At 40.6% G+C, this 20,805-nt stretch overlaps 1 protein-coding gene across 1 annotated transcript in view; it reads left to right on the top strand.

Annotated features, from left to right (window-relative positions):
• LOC121289276 (CMP-N-acetylneuraminate-beta-1,4-galactoside alpha-2,3-sialyltransferase-like) overlaps positions 1 to 20,805 on the top strand; it is a 651,606-nt gene that overhangs the window by 343,354 nt on the left and 287,447 nt on the right. The gene's annotated exons all lie outside the window — the stretch shown is intronic.

The following is a 20,805-nucleotide window of genomic DNA, read 5'->3' as shown; positions in this document are numbered from 1 at the left end:
AAGAACTGTATTGGTGTTCTGGTGGAATTTGGCTCAAAAGGCACTTTTTTTTTATTCATTCATGGGATGTGGGCTTCGCTGGCTGGGCCAGCATTTATTGCCCATCCCTAGTTGTCCTTGAGAAGGTGATGGTGTGCTGCCTTCTTGAACTGTTGCAGTCCATGTGGTGTAGGTACATCTATAGTTATGTTAGGAACCGGGTTCCAGAATTTTGACCCAGCAGCAATGAAGGAACAGCAATATAGTTCCATGCCAGGATTGTGAGTGACTTGGAGGGGAACTTCCAGGTGGTGGTGTTCCCATCTATCAGCTGCCCTTGTCCTTCTAGATGGTAGTGGTCATGGGTTTGGAAGGTGCTGTCTAAGGGACCTTGGTGAATTCCTGCAGTGCATCTAATAGATGGTACACACTGCTGCTACTGTGTGTCGGTGGTGGAGGGAGTGAATGTTTGTGGATGTGGTGCGAATCGAGCGGGCTGCTCTTTCCTGGACGGTGTCAAGCTTCTTGAGTGGGAGCTACACTCACCCAGGCAAGTGGGGAGTATTCGATCACACTCCTGACTTGTGCCTTGTAGATGGTGGACAGGCTTTGGGGAGTTAGGATGTGAGTTACTTGTTGCACGACTCCTAGCCTCTGAGCTGCTCTTGTAGCCACAGTATTTATTTGGCTAGTCTAGTTCAGTTTCTGGTCCATGGTAAGCCCCAAGATGTTGATAGTGGGGGATTCAGTGATTGTAATGCCATTGAACATCAAGGGGCGATGGTTGGATTTTCTCTTGTTAGAGATGGTCACTGCCTGACAATGGTGGGGTACAAATGATACTTGACACTTGTCAGCCCAAGCCTGGATATTGTCCAGGCCTTGCTGCATTTGGACATGGACTGCATCAGTATCTGAGGAGTCGCGAATGATGCTGAACATTCTGCAATCATCAGTGAACATCCCCACTTCTGACCTTGCGGCCTTGATGTCAGGGGCAGTCACTCTCACCTCACTAGTTCAGCTCTTTTGTCCATGTTTGAACCAAGGCTGTAATGAGGTCAGAAGCTGAGTGGCCCTGGCGGAACCCCAACTGGGCATCATTGAGCAGGTTACTGCTAAGCAAGTGCCACTTGATAGCACTGTTGATGACCCCTTCCATTTCTTTACTGATTATAGAGAGTAGACTAATGGGATGGTAACAGGCTGAATTGATTTGTCTTTTTTGTGTACAGGACATACCTGGGCAATTTTCCACATAGTCGGGTAGATGCCAGCATTGTAACTGTGCTGGAACAGCTTGGCTAGGGGCTCGGCAAGTTCTGGAGCACAAGTTTTCAATAATATTGCTGGAATATTGTCAGGGCCCATAGCCTTTGCAGTATTCAGTACCTTCAGCTGTTTCTTGATATCACATGGAGCGAATCGAATTGGCTGAAGACTGGCATCTGTGATGCTGGGGACCTCCGGAGGAGGCTGAGATGGATCATCCACTTGGCACTTCTGGCTGAAGAATGTAGCAAATGCTTCAGCCTTATCTTTGCGTTGATGTGCTTGGCTCCTCCCATCATTGAGGAGGAGGATATTTGTGGAGCCTCCTGCTCCAGAAAGTTTAATTTCCAGCACCACTCATGACTGGATGTGGCAGGACTGCAGAGCTTAGCTCTGATTCGTTGGTTGCGGGATCACTTAGCCCTGTCTATCCCTTGTTGCTTATGGAATTTGGCATGTAAGTAGTCCTGTGTTATAGCTTCACCAGGTTGACACCTCATTTTTTAGGTATGCCTGGTGCTGCTCATGGCATGCCCCCCTGCACTCTTCATTGAACCAGGGTTAATCTCCTGGCTTGATGATAATGCTAGAGTGTGGATATGCCGGACCATGAGGTAGTGTTCGAGTACGATTCTCCTGCTGCTGATGGCCCACAGCGCCTCATGGATGCCCAGTCTTGAGTTGCTAGTTCTGTTTGAATTCTTTCCCATTTAGCACAGTGGTAGTGCCACACAACATGATGGAGGGTGTCCTCAATGTGAAAGTGGGGCTTCATCTCCACAAAGACTGTGCCATGGTCACTCTTATCGATTCTGTCATGGACAGATGCATCTATGGCAGGCAGGTTGGTGAGGAAGAGGTCAAGTATGTTTTTCCCTCTTGCTGATTCCCCACCACCTGCCGCAGACGCAGTCGAGCAGCTATGTCATTTAGGACTCTGCTAGCTTGGTCAGTAGCGGTGCTACCGAGCCACTCTTGATGATGGACATTGAAGTACATTATGTGCCCTTCCCTAAAGTGGATTAGTGAACCAGGTGGGTTTTTACAACAATCGACAATGGTCCCATGGCCATCATTAGACTTCTAATGACATCTTTTTTACTGAATTCACATTCTACCATCTACCATGACGGCGTTTGAATCTGGGTTCCCGGAGCATTACCCTGGGTCTTTTGATTACTAGTCCAGCGACAGTAACACAACACCATCACCTACCCCACTGTGAATAGTCATGAAAGGATGCTGAGAGATGGCAATGAGCTGGGAATGTCTTACTGTACAAAGGGGAGTCTGTTTTTTGGTGGGGATACATCAGAAAATGTGCACCATCTACAAACAGAGTTGTGACCCAGTGTCATAGGTTTTCCGGCTGTGTCCACTTCAGCTTCCCAGGAATTGGTGTATGTGCAGTATGAAAAAGACAGCGGGGCTTTCTGCACCCGCCCGCCGCTGCAATCTTCAGTTTCCGCCGCAAGTCAGTGGACTTCTGCCTGGGGTGCCGCCTTGCCTGCTGCGGGTCCCGCCCACGATGGGGCCGGAACATCCCGACCAAGGGAATATCAGACCCCAGTACTTTGGCAACAACTAAAATAAGATTAACTGTTCTATAATTTCTTCACTTCTGCCATTTCTTCACTTCCCAGTGCAAGCTTGCCTCTTTCATTTCTTAGGATAATCAAGATAAGTGTAGGACTACTGTTATTGCAAATTTAACAATGTCATTTTATTATCATTTATTTTTGTTGCAGATTTTCTCTCATGTTCTCACTTGACTTTTTGAATTTCTCTTAATTTCCTATATTTTACCTTAGATGCTTTATAAGTCCTAAATACTGCTTGTGCTTTCAATTTTTAATTGTTCCATTAATTGATGAATTTTCCAGCCTTCGACATATTCCCTTTATCCCTTGTACTCTTTTTATCTCCTCTTGGAACATTTTCTGTTGCTAATCTAAAATTGCCTTTGCCAATTTTCTAATGTCAACCCTTTATCTTTTACTAGTTTGAACCTGTACCTCTTGTATGATTGCAAATTCACTTAGTGATATTCAGAGTTTATTTGTTTCATTCCCTTAATCCTGTATCTCACTACAGGCTATTATTTCTCAGATGCCTGCTTTCTCGGCAGCAAGACCAAGTTTTCCCAGTCTTTGCTCTTAACTCTGACTTTTGAGATGGTAGATCAGAGCTCTTGTCTGCAGTGCCTCCTTTGCGTATGCTTTTGTGTGCTGGCAACCAGAACTGGTACAATCTGACCAAAGCACTTCAAAATTTGATTACAACTTCCCCCGAATTGTAATCCATTGTTTTGGATATATAGTTCAGCATTGTTTGCTGTTCTGGATTGGTTAGACATGTTTAATATTTAGCCTACAAAGACTCCTAGGATTCTTTCAGCTTCATTCTTAGTTTTTAAAGCATCATTCATAGTATGCATGTGTCATCTGTGTTTCCTTTCTACCTTGCAATTGTCTACATTAAGTTGCATCTGCAATTAGTTTGCCCAGTTACATTTTTTTAACCTTTGTTGTGAGGATGTGGGTCATGCTGGCAGGGCTGTATTTGTTGCTCCTCCCTTGTTGCTCTGAGAAGGTAATGATTGGTCTTTTTAAACACTTGTCATCCTTGAGTTGATGGTGCACTCACATTGGTGTGACGATAATGACCAACAATGGGTTAGGAAGAGCAATATATGTCTAGGTCAGGATGGTGCATGACTTTTAGGTGAGCAGTTGCTTCCATGACAAGGCAGCTCTTGTCCTTGGTGGGTGCCAATTGTTTCTGTAATTTCAGAGTTACTTCCCTCACTCCTTAGCACATTCTGTCTTGCTATCATCTGTCAATCTGACCATTTTAGTATTGATTTCCAAATCTAGGTCATTTATGTAAAATAGAAATATTATTGGCCCGAACATGAAACCCTGGGGCACTCCATATATCTCATTTAACAAGTACTCATTTTCTGCTTTTCAGCCTATTTCTTATCTATTCACAAAGTTTTCCTTGAATCCCCACCCCCTCCCTGAGCGTCTACCTATCTCGTTTAAATGATTCTTGATAGTTGCCTGAATATTCCTCAAACGTCTTAATTGGTCATGATTTAGTTGGGTGTACCTTGTCTGTTCAGTACATGTTCTTTCTGCCTTGAAATATATACCAGTTGCATACAAAAATAACAAATTTTTGCACCAGATTATAGATCATAAATTTACAGCTTCAGATTAATAGAACTTACATCCTCCCCCTGCCCACCCCCTCCATTTTTTGCTCAATACTAGAACTATGCCAGAGAACATGACTTTACATCCTTCACCTTTATGTATAAATTGACCCTGGAATATGACTTTTAAGGCCCCCTATATCTTTTCCCCTGCTATTCACCCCAACATGGACTAGGACTGGAGCTTGTGTTCCAGTTGCCAAGGGAAAAATCCTAAACATGCCAGCTAATCATAAGCAAGATCTTGTGTGTGTTCTGAAGCTTATTGTCCATAGATTTTTACCTTTGTATGCTTCAACTGCACCAGTGGCTGAGTTCAGTTATGAGGTTTATACGATTAGGTTTTGGGACTGTGCTGTTAAATTTAGGATAGAATGAAGAGGGTCTTGTGACCTGTCCTGAAGTCTGTCTGACAGCAAACTTAGGCAGTTTGATTGTTAGAGACTAATAGGGGCCAGATTGTTTTACTGCGAAGAAGATGCAAGGTATTTACCCTTGGAGACGATGGCAGCAGCTTATGTGCTAACAGTAGATAGATCATGAGTCTCCAAAGTCCCAGAAAAGTATTGAGAATTGTTGAGTAAACAATTGTGCTTGAAACTGCCCATTTACTTACAAGATAGAGAGAGTCGGGATCTCAATGATAGCTAATCACCATCTCTACCTGGATGCCTGACCCATGTGATTCACGTTGCCATGACAATGAGCTTCAAGATGGGAAGAGTATGGAGGAAGCCATTGTGATATCAGGTTGCAGGCTTTCCTAAAATATCACTGAATATCACAGGCAAGTTAGTCTGCCAGGGTCTGCGACAAGGTTCAAAATACAGGGGGGCAGTGGTTGATTTCGCCCCCAAAAGGCCACCAGTAGCTCACAAGAAAGTGAAGATGGGCAACATGCAGTTTGATTGGAGGGGCAGCTAGTGAGCCTGGGAGACAGAATCTGTGAGGAGTTGCCCCTCCAATCACATATTCTGTCTTTCCCATGCTGTTGTTCCAGCTCCTACAGTGACAGGTTTGCTCCCTCCCACTGTTGCTGTTCCTCCAGAGTTGGAAGCTACGATTGGGGTTAGCAGCAAAGCTGAGAGGGTAGGGAGCCTATCGTTGGAGGATCTGGAGCAATTATCCTAGACTCCAATCTGTTCGACTGGAATGTTCGACATCCTTTGAGACTGGGATGAGTCCTAGGAGAAAAAACTGATAAGAGAAAGGTTGAAGGTTGCCGAAAATACAGAAATGAGCCCAGAAGCAGGCCAGGAGGAGCCACTTGTAGTGAAAACAAGGGCAGTAGCCAGCGGAGAGAAGGTCCAGCACATTTTAATTTTGTGTGGTGGTGCAGGTGGGTGGAGAGGCAATGAGAAATGATCCACCGTGCAGATTCATTTGGCTTTTTACTAACTTACCTAAATGACTTATGCCTGTCTGATTTCTGTTTCATTGCATTAAATGGTTGGAATTTGTGACAAATCTGATCTTTAATTCCCAATGTACAATAATAAATTGCATTTAAGCAATGAACAGAGACTTTTCAGTTGGTAGGGCAGGCAACCTTGACTCATGGATTGTGACACTTTGCCCCCTTTTACTAAAATATGATGTGCATAATTGAGCAAGGTTATGTTCTGTTGTCAGTATGGACTTCGTCCTGTATTACAGGTACTCATTGCAAAGCTGAAATGTTGAAACACTGAGGCCACTGGTGATTTTATACAAATGCATTGGTCCACAGTCTTGAAGGTAATAGAAGGTAAACAAAGGGAAAATATGATTTTGAAAAAGACATGGAAGTTGAGGAAAAAGAAGAGATGTAATGATGGATACTGAGAAAGTGATTGATAGACACAGAAAATTGTCAGCGAGCCATGTTTATTTTTAACCTACAAACAGTATGCACAATTGTTGTGAACAGCTTGAATTTTTCATGAAGAGCAAAAGATTTAATATGTATAGACGCTATAGATAGGTATTTGCTACTTTTGGTTATAATGGAAACTTTAATTTCAATCAAAATTGCTGTTACCAACTTTCTATATGTTTTCTCTGTTCTGGTTTTGAACCGCTATTTTACAAGCTATGCATTACCAAATAAAGGCTCTATTTTGTGAAATAAGTTTTTAAATCTAGCATTGACATATGGTTAGCATAATATTTTGATCTGATTAATCCTTGGATTGAGATTGGATGAGCTGCTATATAATATAGTCTTTCCGTTTAATATTTTTATTATCTTGTCTATCTGAAAAAAATTCAACAGAAATACAGAATATAATGTTACAATGTGATTGCATCACCTAATAAAGGAGTTGGTGAGAAAAAAGGAGCCCGGTGTGCCGGGAGGGTGGGAAATAATTATTTTGACGCCTGGGCTGGGAAAGAGTGGCAGAATATGGGTGCAAGCCCATGCTCAGATTGAGGAGACCAAATTCATGAGGCATTAAAATGAAGCTGGAAGATTTGCCCAGCTTGTGCTAGAGGGAGGATCTCCAGTAATACACTCACTGTGAAGACAGTTCTAGGTTAGAAGTTACCAGATTGAGAAAGGGAAATAACAAGTAAACTCTTGGGAGCTAAGAATCACTTTAGAATGATTTCAGGAAAATTGAATGTCTACTTAAACAGAAGTGGAATGTATAACTGTGAAGTGCATTTTTTCAGTTGTGTTATAATAGAAATGGGAGTATTCCATTCTGTGATTTAAAGTATAAGTTGCCTACCAAGATGGTATTTAGTCAATCGTGTTTTTAATCTTTTGTTACAGTAAACATCTTAAAATGTGAAATCTTGTTGTGTCACCCTTTCAGCTATTAACTGGAAGTTCGAATTTGGTTTTAAAAGTCATCAGTCTCTACAGAGGGGTGTGAATGGCAGCATTGAGGAGCGTGACTTTGAAATTGGAGTATGTTTAAGTGTAGCAAAATTGATAACTTTTATTGTTTCTGTGCTTTAAAAAAGGCCACAACATCATGATTTTATGTTAAAAAGTTGTTTGCCAATATCACTGTAGGCATAATGAAGGCATTTGGTGCAAAGTATTCCTATCATTAACTCGCTCATTTTTAAATCTCCAGTTCAGAACGTTCCTTGTTTAATTTATGTCCCTCATGTAATAGAAACCCAAGCTTATCTTTTCAGAAAGAACAGCAGTAGGCTGACAATGCTACACCTGTGTTACTGAACCACTCTGTTCAGTTAATAGAAATCAATATTTGCTATGGAAATGCACAGTTTGTGATCTTGGCAGCTCACAGGTTCATTTTTGCCAATGACCTCTTCATTTGTTGACTCTATTTGAATATTTAGGGCCAGTGACAGGACAGCTCATTACCATCTTCTCATTAGAGAGGATTGAATGCATCTATTTTGTCCAGGAAGCTACTAATAGCAACATAGTTGATGAGTTTCCCTCTTCTGAAAGAATTGAAGACTTCCCCTTAGAATGGTTACATCATAGAAGTAGACCACTTGGCCTGTTGCGTCATTGCTGGCCTTCTGAAGAAGCAATTCACCGAGTGCCATTCCCCCACCTTTACTCCGTAGCCCTGCAAATTTTTCTTTCTCAGCTGATGATCTAATTCCCTTTTGAAAGGCTCAGTTGACACTGCCTCCACCACACACTCTGGCAGTGCACTCCAGATCCTAACCACTCTGAGTTTTTCCTCACATCGTCATTGCCTCTTTTACCAATTATCTTAAATTTGTAAACAATGTTTAAAAATGACTTCAAAGTCCTTGACCACAGTGCAGGCCTGGACCTAGTTGACATTGAAGAAGCCTGTGCATCTCTTTGTCACGGTATACCAGCCACTGAGAGCCTGGGACATGGGAGCTCTGATACTTAAAGTTCCTTGCCCCTCCTGAGTTGAAACTTTGTTTGGGGTGTGCAGAGACGCATTCCTTAGAAATTTTGGGGCATGTCTGAATTCTTGGCCTGGATCCATTTTCCTTTCACAAGATTTATAGCAAGAGTTTGCCAGGTGGGCCAACAATTTTGAGTTCATTAGTTCATTCCTTTTATTTGCAATCAATCTGAACCCATTAAATTATATATTTAAAGTGAGGATAGCAATATGTGAGAACATATCAATTACCTACCTGTTCAGCTGAGGAATCCAATGTGTTGTGTAAAGCACATTAATGTAAAAGCAGAGAGGGTAACAAAAAGGACTAAACTTATATTTAAAGTTTTAAGCATATGATGAGTTAAGTAACTTGCTTTTGGATTGATGCATATATTGTTCAGCAAAACTGAATGATAACTGCACACTATTTCAGGTGGAAAATTTCAAGTGTAGGGACTATAGTTTTGCTTAGAGCACGAGGAATAACTGAGTTACAGGGCAGCTATCCAGCCGAGAGAGAAGCTTGAATAGATTGGGAATGTAACCTGAACCCAGAGAATGGATTAAATACTTTAACTTTGTGTATCTGTTACTATATAATCAAGATGGTAAGTTTTCTTTCTTCAATTGATTTTCTTACTGTTATATTGGAGCGTGTCAGCTCATGGTGTTACAGCTTGAAGATGAAAGTATCAGTGATACCCTTTGTCCTAGATCACATTTAATTTACACTTGTTATCCAATCCCTGAGATCAAATTTCTGTTTAAAGTACTCTGGCAGGTTTTGGATATCGGTAACATTTAGTTACTGGACAGTGAATTCTCTTTTTATTGATGACAGTTACTTTCTTTAACCTGATCGTTATTCTATTTCCTTCATACTGCCATACAATGCAGGATCTTAAAGAGTAAAATTTATTTGGAACTTTGTTTTGGGTGGGTAAATTACAGAAATATTCCCTGACTACACTATATTTTACTTTTTCCCATTTGAATTGTAAAACAATTACAGGAATGAATTAGAACTGATTACGTTCTGCAATTGTGCACTGATTACTAAATTGTGAAGCCCTTTCTAAAAAGAAAATTATAGTGTCCAAACATACTTCTGTCCAGGTCAAACACAAACCTATAGATCTGATACGGCTTCCTGACAAAGTTGTACTCAATCCACATTATTATTCATACAACAAGTATGTCACAGCAGGCTTAAACAACCCTAATGTAGTAAAAATAACTTTATTTCAGGATTCAATACAGATTCTTCGAAAAAAAAATCTTCCTTGTGCTCTGAAAACCGAACTGAACGGTCAGGATTTTAGTTCCAGTACATTTAAAAGATTTTAGCTCTGAAACAGTGTGTAAGTGTATCGCTCCACAGAGCCTGTTCCTTCCCTTACTTGTATTTTCCATGCCTTAAGTAGGCTGATAGGTAGACCAGCAAGATGCTTCACCCAGAGTGAGGGAGGAAAGGAAGAGGATGGACTAGGCTACTTCAGTGCACTTTTTGTATCAATTTAAGTAGTATTGACAAGGTCCAGAAACCTTTCATGAGCAAAATCTCTTGGCCCCAAAGAATAAATACAGAGTGCAGGAAAATCACAAAGGATGGAGGAGGTTGGGGTGGGTGGGGGTGGATGGTTCAGTGGTGAAGAAAGGTAAGGTTTAAATAAGGTTGGTAGCTTCTTCACACTACTTTTCAAAGATAAAACACAGTTTCTGTAACAAAATCTTTATTGAAACCCTGACCATTTAATTTCATCTGCAGAGCGCAAGGGAGATAATTTTTCAGAACCTCCCCCCGGATTAAATACCCTTTTTAAAATGAGTTCTACCCTTGTCACGATATTCCCCAAGGAACTGCTTCCCAATGGGGAAACGTGAAGATATAAGACTCCCTAATAATGAAATTTAGCTTTGTTTGTGTCTTGAATTCTTGTTCCCAGTGGTTTAGTTGGTCAGGTCTGGGTCATTTTAGCTCTTAATCTCACAAGAGCAAAGTATTCTTTAGCAAATGGACTCAGCAACTGTGGCTAGTTTGATTCTTGAAGATGAAGTATGGGGATTTTGAACAAAAAGAATTCCATTCAGTAATACCTAATGAAGTTTATTCAGTCATCCTCCGATATCCTACAGTTGCTGTTTTTAAAACTCAGATTTGAATTGCTGTAAACGTTTTCTGTGGGAATAAAAAATATTCTCATTACCCAGAGCAAAAATATATACTAATAAATCATCGTGGCATAGCAAACAACTGCATACAGTATTTTAGAATTTAGATAATGACTTTAGATTATTCACTCCCATCATATAAACTAAATTATGGAGACACATGATGTTTGGAGAATTTGGAGGGGTCTTTGCTTTCATTATTTTAGCCCATTGGATGTTTTTTTTCGATCACCTTTTTCTCTTATTATTTATCAGAATTGGGCGCTCTAGATTATAGCATTAGGTCGCTTACACAACAAGTGAAAAACATAGTGGCCAGAAAGCACCAGTGGAATCACTCCCTCCTAGAATAAGCATAACAATAACAGACAAGTCAATTCTCCTCTACCTCTGCAAACTTTAAGGAAAGAAAGAAATGGGTTTATGTTTATACAGTGCTTTTCCAATGCACTTTACAAACTTTTTTAATGTTGGCAAGAATGGCAGACAATTTGCACAAACAATGAAGAGACGAATGACTGGTATGCACTGATGTTGATTGAAGGATAAAGTATTAACCAGTATAACTTCCTTGCTCTTTAAATATTGGCTGAGGGGATATTGGCTGAGGGGATAGATGGTACCTGAAAGCCAATACCTCCACAGTCTGCACTGAGGTGAAAGCCTAGATTATGCAATTAAACCTTTGGAGTTTCTGGCTCCGAGATGAAACTGGATGAGCATTGACATAAAACACCTTCAAGGTTTGCATGCCATTCTATTTTTATGCATAATTTTAATTTGCTTTTATTTTTATCTTACTAAGTGATTGCTTCAGGTGCGATCAGAACACACATCTGGTATTTAATGCATATGGTAGTTAACCAGTGCATGACACAAGTAAGTAATTGTTCTATTTGGCTAGATTCACTTGTTGGATAGTTATTATTTTCAATGATTCCTTAGCATGAAGCCTCTATTTTCTCCCGCTTCTGATTTCAGAAAGAATTAGAATCATAGAATGGTTATAGCACAGAAGGACGCCAATTGGCCCGTCATGACCGTGCCATCTCTCTGCAAGAGCAACTCAGCTAGTCCCACTCCCCTGTCTTTTTCCCGTAGCCCTGCAAGCCTCCTTGTTTCAGCCATGGGCAGTACATTCCAGATTCCAACACCTTATTTTTCCTCATGTCACTGTCAGTTCCTTGGTAATCACCTTGGGCAGGATTTTTCAGATGGTGGGGTTTCCCGACTTTTCATTCAGAGAGTCAATGGGCAGATAAAAGTAGATGGTAATGGGATAAGTGTTGGGACCAAAAGAGGCACAAAGGGTAACAGCAGGAGCTATTACCAACACTTGTTGCTAGTGAGAAAATGGGAGCAGTTATTTAAGGTGAAGTTGCTTAACTCAAACCTGAGCCTGGAAGGCCATAAAGTGCCTCATTGAAAGATAATGTGCTTTCCTCAAGTTTGCATCTGAATCATGAAGGAAGCCAAGGACAAAAATGCGAGTGAGTTGGAAAATTAAAGTAGCAGGCAATTAGAAGTTAAAAGTCACACTTATTGAATGGGGGTGTTCAGCAAAACAATCATCTAAACAGCATTGGGTCTCCTCAACACATAGGAAGCTGCATTGTGAGCAGAAAATACAGTATACTAAGTTGGAAGAATTACAAGTAAATCACTTTCATTTGGAAGGAGTGTTTTGAGGTTCATGGATGGTGCGTTTGTATAATAAGGTGCTGGGTGAAGGGGAGTGGGTGTTTAGAATAATGGAAAAGTAGACCATGATGTGGCAGATGGAATGATCTATTTATTAAAACCAGGTAGCTGTATCTGCTAAGGAAATAATGTTTACTAGCTGAACCACAATTGTGCATCTTTCAGTAAGTTTGAAGTAGAAGCTCATATTCATGCCAAGCCCTTGACCTTGCCACCTCATTGCTAATTCCCTCGTATCAACCATAGATAAGGCCATCTCTGATCACTTCCTCGTATCAATCTTCACCCACATACCCCTTCCAAGCTTCAACTGTATCTCTTTCTCAATCTGTCTCTGCAAAAAAAACTCCCCCAGTTTTCTTACAATGTTCTTGCAAAATCTCACTGTCTAATCTTTGGTCCTTTTGCCACAGCATTTCTGCAACTACTGATTTGCTCAACTGCATCTTCTCTTTACTCTTTAATGCTTTAGCCCCCAGTAAACTACTCATTACTCTGTCTCACCCAGGCCATTCCCCCTAGTACAGCCCTCATCTCCGCTCCCTTAATTCTGGGCTACAGCCCGGAAAGGATGTATGGAGTTGGTTTAGCTATCCATTGCCAGCTCTGACAGGACCACATTAAACATTGTTGGATCCTGCTGTTGTCTGCTAAAACTGCTAACTATTCCAGGATCAAACTGGAATGCAAAGATAACCCCAGCTTCTTTTCTCTATTGCAAACTGTCATCTTAAACACCTGTCCATTCCATCTCAATAATGTCCGAGGAACTGAAGGATGTTATTGTCATTAGGATTGAAACCATCTGATTAGCTGCTTCTGCCATGTCCTTTCCTTTCACTAGTCCACTGAGCCAAACTTAAAAGTTTCCCCTGCCCTAGCCCTGAACCTTCCACCTCTATAACATTGCTCGATTTCGCCCCATCGTAGTTCATCTGCTACTGAAAGACTCACCTATGCTTTTGTTAGCTCTAGGCTTGACTATTCCAATGCATTCCTGGCTGGTCTCCCACATTCTACCCTCTGTAAATTTGGGGTTATCCCAAACTCTGATACCTGTGCCAAGCAGAGAACGTGCAGCGAGTTGAGCGGCGCTTGGATCCAGTGTCAGCTCAAACCAGCCTGGCCTCCTGCACAAACACAGGCTCCCGATGTCACTTGAGCCTGAAAGAAGCTGCGTGTGAATAAAGTTTCCACTTTTATTTTGAGCATTATTAATTTCCAAGTCCCCTTCTTCCATCAGTCCTGTGCTTGCTGACCTATAATGGCCCCCAGCCAAAAGACATCTTGAGATTAAAATTCTAACCCTTGTTTTGAATCCCTCCTTGGCCTCGCTCCTTCCTTTCTCTGGTATCTCCTCTAGCCTCACAACTCTGAGTTATCTGCACTCATTTAATTCTGGCCTCATGAACATCCCTGATTTTAATTGCTCCACCATTGGTGGCTGTGCCTTCAGTTGTCTCAGTGCTAAGCTGTGGAAGTTCATCATTACTAAACCTTTCCAACTCACTACCTTGCTTTCCTCCTCTTTGACCATACTTTAGATCATCTGACCTCATATCTGCTTATGAGCCATGGCGTCATAGTTTGTTTTGTAATTTACCCGAAGTGTCTTAGAATGCTTTATTACATATTTTAAAAATTCATTTCTGGGATGTGGGCATTGCTGGCTAGGTCAGCATTTATTACCCATCCTGCATTGCACTTATTCAGAGGGAATTTAAGAATCAACCACATTGCTGTGGGACTGTGGTCACATGTAGGCCAGACCAGGTAAGAACATCAGATTTCCTTCCCTAAAAGACATTATATTATCAGCCAGCTCAATTGGTAGCACTCTCGCTTCTGAGACACAAGGTTCCAGGTTCAAATCCCATTCCACAATTGAGCACAAAAATCGAGGCTGACACTCCAATGCAGTACTGAGGGTGTGCTGCAATATTGGCGATGCCATCTTTTGGATGAGACATTAAACTGAGGCCCCATCTACCTGCTCAAGTGAATGTAAAAGAACCCATAACACTATTTTAAAGTAGAGCAGGAGAGTTATCCCTAGTGTTCTGGCCAATATTTTCCCTTGGTTAACATCACAGAAAACAGATTATCTGATCATTATCACATTGCTATTTATGGGAGTTTGCTGTGCCATATTGGCTGCTGCATTTCCTATATTACAATGACAACAATTCAAAAGTACTTCATTGGCTGGAAGGTTCTGTCTAGTGATTAAGAAGACTGCTACATAATTTGTAAATCTATTTTTACATTAAAATCGCTATATAAATGTAAGTTCTTGTTGCAGAATGCAATATGAAAGCTTCTGGAAATGAAAGCTATTTCTGTTTCTTAAGACATGAGGAGCCAATTAGTCTTTTGTCTGTGATTGTCTTCTCTTTCTTTGCTGGTAAGAGGTAAGAGTGGGTGGGGTGGATAACAAACCAGGAATTTTTCGTCAAATCTGTTTCCTTGGAATTCCAAGGAAGTAATGCATTTGAACTAATGGCGACAGGTGCCTGTTTAGTTGGGGGAGGGAAGCGGTTGGTGGATGGGAGGGGAGAGAAAGATATGGCACTACACATGGATACACCTAGTGGGCTTGGCTTAAAAAATATAGGACTACAGCTAATTAGCCTCTGATTAGAGAGTTTTGTTTTTTGAAAAAGGTATGCTGAGTAGTTTTAGGCCTTTCAGGCCATGATCTTGATTGGGAGACCATTAAAGTCCCATTTCTTCAGTTAACGTAGACCTGGCCCTTGTCCAGGATGCTTCATGCAAAAGAGGCAAGAGTGGCAAAAATTTGCGATCAGTTATGACACCCTCCTGGCCTCACTGCTTGCGAATGTGAGGCCATTATTGGTGGAAAGGGGTGGGGAATCTCCACCTTCAGTGGAAAATTCCTGACTTTCTTCAAGGTAGAGGCTGAGCATCTCCGAATCCCATTCCATTTAGAATGATATTTCACTTAAGGAAATTCTTCACTACTGTTAGGAATGAGGCAATTTTTGTGTCGTTGCAGAGCACTGATATTTTCATTGAAGCCAGTTGGGAATGTTCAGGAATAGACTCCAAGTGGTTGGTTTGGTACTCAGCTTGGTCCTGAGCATGGTGATTGACTATCAGTGAAGACTTGATAGTTGGAAAAACCTTTCTGGTGCAGTGCTGTGCCACTGACAGCTTCGATATGATCTCAAATTTCTGTGGGAATAGTAAGGGGAAGGGGAAAAAACAGTTGGGAAATAACAGAAGGAGGACTAATTTAGGAAGTACTTGGTAAGAGCAAATCAAATATGTTCATTTTAAGCAAATATTGCAAATGCACATGGAATATATAGGCCTGAATTTTTCAGGCAGTGGGCGAACTCGGTGGGAGTGGGAGGGGGCGGTCATAGAGTCGATTGCCGCCCGCGATTGGCTCTGCGCCGCCATTTTACGTGGGTGGGCCAATTAAGGCTTGCCCAGCATAAGATGCAAGCCGTAGCCGTCAGCGCTACCTGTGTGGGTGGGGGGACGAGAGAGATTTGGGGCCAGTGTTCTTCCGCGCATGCATGCGAAAGAGCGCTTCAATCTCCCTGAGGCACGGAGTTGCCTCAGGGAGATTGAATCACTATTGTAATTAATGAATAAGTGGTTTAAAAATTTATTTAAACATGCCCCCTCATGTGACTGTGTCAAGCTTGGGCTGGTAAGTGGCAAGTAACACTTGCGCCTCACCAGTTTCAGGCAATGACCATCTCCAACAAGAGAGAATCCAGCCATCTCCTTTTGTCATTCAATGCCATTACCATCACACGATCCCCCACGATCAATATCCTAGGGGTTTTCATTGAACAGAAACTGAACTGGACCTGTCATATAAATACTGTGGGTACAAGAGCAGGTCAGAGGCTGAAAACCCTGTGGATAATAACTCACCTCCTGATTACCCAAAACCTGTCCATCATCTACAAGCCACAAGTCAGGAGTGTGATGGAATACTTGCCTGGATGAGTGCGGCTCCAACAACACTCAAGACACTTGACACCACCCAGGATAAAGCACTCCACTTGATTGGTGCTCCATCCACCACCTTGAACATTCACTCCCTCCACAGCAGTGTGTATCATCTACAAGATGAAATGCAGCAACCCTGCAAGACTCCTTGGACAGCATCTTCCAAACCTGTGACCTCTAATACCTAGAAGGCCAGCAGGGAACACCACCACCTGCAAATTCTCCTCCAAGCCACACACCATCCTGACTTGGAACTAGATCACTGCCTCTTCAGTGTTACTGGGTCAAAACCCTGGAACTCCCCTCCTAACAGCACTGTGGGTGTACCTAAATCACATGGACTGCAGTGGTTCAAAAGGGCAGCTCAATACCACCCTTCTCGAAGGCACTTAGGGATAGGCAATAAATGCTGGCCTAGCCAGCGACGCCCACATCCTGTGAAAGAATAAAAAGAAGCTCTGTATTACAGCGATGGGCAGACTGGTGCTGTGTTTAGGTTACTGTGAACTTTGGTAAACACCAGAAACTGCACTTCTACCCTAGACTCCCCATGAGAAATGACATAGGGATCTATCACTTGGAAAAACTATCCAGAGCTGTGTTTTCATGTGAATGTTGGCGGTTAAGGCCACTGAAGGTCATAATTTTGACTCGTTTCGTTTGTTATGGGAAAGTTCGAGTATGCAAGTTACTGTACCAGAAAATATTCACTATTTTTCATCTTGACAAATCATAGGTTAGGTCAGGGCATGTTTTGTGCTTTCTCAGAGCCTGCTATTTACTTTAAAGGTCTTCGGAATTATATATTCCACGAACTGATATTAAATTGAAGTTTTACTGTGGTCTTTTCACTGTGTCACTTGCATGTTTGCATCTTGTTTGAGCAGAATCTTTTGGTGATTTTTTAAAAAATTCTTGCTGTATTACATTATTCAATGTCTTGGAAGGGGGTGGTTGGGTGGTGGGTGTGAGTGGTATATTCTACCTTGGTGACTTCTACATGTATGCCCATGATATTTATTTGCCAGAAGCTGAAGTATTTGCCTTTCAAAGATTTGTCCTGCCCACTTGTATTTCTTGTCTCCTCAGGCAATCTAATCAAAAGCAATGAAACTCATCACACACTAGTATTTCAACTATAGCCTTTTAATTATTATCATTGTGACTGTCTGCCCAGTAGACTAACAGAACAGCTTTGTAACATCCAAGTGATTTATATGGGCTGCAGCGGTTCAAGAAGGCAGCTCATCACCACCATCTCAAGGGCTACTAGGGATGGGCAGTAAACGTTGGCCCAACCAGTGAAGCGCACATCCCGTGAATGAATTAGAAAATAAAATTTAAGCTGTTTGCTAGTTGATAGAGCAGCACACACCCTTGTTGTAATTACTGAATGTGGCTTTGAGAGAATGGTATTTCTTTTCAGTTTTTATTATACCATAAAATCATTTCCTGAATGAAAAAGTGTTTTGATAATTTACTGATGGGCAGTTCACGCTTGAGCTACTAAGTAGGAAATATGGAAAGGTAGCTTGAGTTGATTCACTTCAGCCAGAAAAATAGCAACAGAGCACAGAAAATGAACAACAGTGATCAGTAATCAAGTATAAGCAACTGTGGACCAGTACAACAAGTTGAAACTCTGATGGAAAAGGCTCCCATCAACAACAGCAACAACTTGAATTTATAAAGTGCCTTAACAAAGTATAACATTCTCAGGTGCTTCACAGGGACATAATCAAATAAAAGTTGGTACTGAGCCAAAAGAGGATACAATAGTAGCAAAGACCTGCTGATGTAAATTTATATCCTAAGCAATTTTAGAAGCTTTAATATATTTTTTTATGCTTGTATTCATAGTATTTAGAATATATATATTACATAATTGTTGGTGGTGATTTACATATTCTTGAAGTAGTGTATCTCATTTACTCAACATACATGCTTTGCACAAGTGATAGTTGCATTTTTGGTTATGCTCAGTTGGTATTAGATTGGAAATAAACTTAAACATGCTCTTATCTGATTAACTATTTTCAACTAACTACATGCAGCTGTAAATTACACAGTTACAGGTTTGAAGTAACAAGGAGCTTTTCTGTATTTGATTAAAACTATAAAGTTTCAATATCAATATGTCTCTCCAAAGCAAATAATCTTCTAACTAAGAACACCTCATGAACCACAATAATAAAATCTATTTCATTTAGGAAGCTCAGTGGTTCATGTTAAACAATGATTCAAGTTATTGTCGTACCGCTCTACCAGTCCTTGCTGTTAAACCAGCAGGCTTCCCATTCATAGTGCTCCATATATTTTTAATGCTACTTAAAACCTACCTCCAGCTGACCTAATGTCTCCTTTTTTGACTTGGTATCTACTTTTGTCTGATTATGTCCCTGTGAAGTGCATTGAATTGATTTAATACATAAAAGATGTTATATAAATTCAAGTTGTTAATGGGTGCATTTTCCATCAGAGGTTTAACTTGCAGTAGTAACTAGTTATTTATCGGTTTAGTTGATTATTGATCAGTGTTTTTATCTCTTGTGCTTTGTTATTTTCCTGGCTTATAACATTGTGATTCTGCATATTTTGCATGTATCTCTGGTCCCTTCTAAATATCTTCCAGTTTATCATTTAGGATTGTACAATTGCTTGCTGTTGTAATTTTCCATTTCACTTCTATTGTCAGAATTTCAATGACCCATTTTCTGTAACTTCTCCGGGCTCTTCAGTATCGTTATTATAAATCAACACCTGTTTGACTTTTCTGAGCTAAAACTCAGTTTCAGAATTCATCCTGCTGTGGAGAGGAGTGTTTTGGTTTTTGTTAACCAATTAGGACTTTGAGCTGGTGATCTGTCCAGATTTATGCGTTGTACTAATCAAAAAATGGATTAAAGGTCTGGGACAGATTCCTATATTTTTGTTGGAGATATCTTTGTGATTTTAACAGCATCTCCTTCCTTGCCATTTAACTGTAGATACCTTGGTGAATTCATGATTTTATTAAACTCATATTGTTCTACAGACTGTTGGAATCTCCTTGAGTTAAATGTTAGCTATTTTCTGATATTAACTTCATTTTTAGTAGTGACATGCAAGATGAACTTCCATCGTAGCTATGACTTCTTTCTCTTTTTATCAGCCTCTATTTCAAAGAATCAACGTAAGTGTTCAAAGCAAAAAGAAAAAACTGATTGCACCTATTTACACCCAGTGTCTTTACAGTTTTTGCTGTTTGGCTTGAAATGCTTGCATATGTAATGCTTCCATATGAAGACATAATTGTATGTATGTAAATCCTTGCTTATCATAAACTCGTTTAGATCTCCAGAAACAACTTTAGGTTACGACGTGGCTTTAATCACTTCTGCACTTGACTATTCTCTCATATAGTGTGACCTACATGATTGACCTTCAATTTCAACCCATCCTGTGTACTGTCATCCTTTCTGATGCTAAGATGCAAGGCACTTAGGGATGGCAGTACAATTGCGCTAGGCCATCCATTGCTAATTATTCTCAGTACTTCCAAATCATTTGTTCCAGCAAGGGCAATAAATGCTGGCCCAGCCAGTGAAGTCCACATCCTGTGAATGATTTAAAAAGCAGTTAGCTGAAATCTGAGTCAGTCCATCATCAGATAAGGTTAAGCATTGCAGTATATTGATGATTTCTAACTGTTTTTCTGTTACCTTTTTGAACATGTGTCAATTAACATGACTTTCTCATTTTCAGTCTTTCCAGTCTAAAGCGACACTTGCTCTGATCAGCGCATCATCCAGGAATAACATCATGCTTTTCTTTTAGGCAATTTTTTTTCTTATTAAATAAGTAATGGGACTGATTTGCAAACAGACTTTGTGATTAGTGTTCACTATGCATAGAAGTTTTTCTTTCCATTTTAACTTGCCATAAGACATTCCCTTAGTTGAATAGGGTGGGAATCATATTTTTACAAATTCTTTATTCACTCTATATTCATTTGGTAAAAGGCAAAAGCTTAGAAAAGACAAAGTTTAGTGCTGCTGCTGTTGCTTTGTTTATTTGGGTTTAGGAAAATTCCCTTTCGAAAGCCACAATTGAATCTGCCCCCATCACACTCTTGAGCATTTTGACTATTGGAGTAGACCTAATTGTTCTTGAAAGGCAAAATAAAATATTTTTAAGTTTCAAAATCTGAAGATTTTTAAATTCCCTGCTCTTTGAACATGGAAAGAAAACAGGCAGCAGCTGTCAGAGTTACAAACCCCCCCTGCTAAACTGCTTTGATTGACAGGCCACCTGGTGTAGATTGTAAAAATTACCATCTGGACATGCAGTTTCAATAGAGGTATGTGTTGACATTTGCCCAAGGGCTAGTAGTATGTCATTATGAATGCTTGACTGAGTTTCAAAAGCTACAACTATCTCAACAGGGGACTCTGGTTTCGCAGTTTGATAGTTTAAAGAGGCTGTTAAAGGATTCGCTGTCTTTGATGTAGAGTCTGAATATAAGTTTGTTTTTCAAAGCGATTAACCATGAGATTTAAAAGATTTGAATGGCTTCCATGAATAGTTTTTTCACTATCAAGTGTGTATGAGTGAGAGCTCTGTAAGACTGTTAGAAGTTTATTTTTTTCATCT

The sequence above is a fragment of the Carcharodon carcharias genome, chromosome 16 (assembly GCF_017639515.1).
Source record: "Carcharodon carcharias isolate sCarCar2 chromosome 16, sCarCar2.pri, whole genome shotgun sequence".
NCBI lineage: Eukaryota > Metazoa > Chordata > Chondrichthyes > Lamniformes > Lamnidae > Carcharodon > Carcharodon carcharias.
This window is presented reverse-complemented; position numbering and strand designations above follow the sequence as displayed.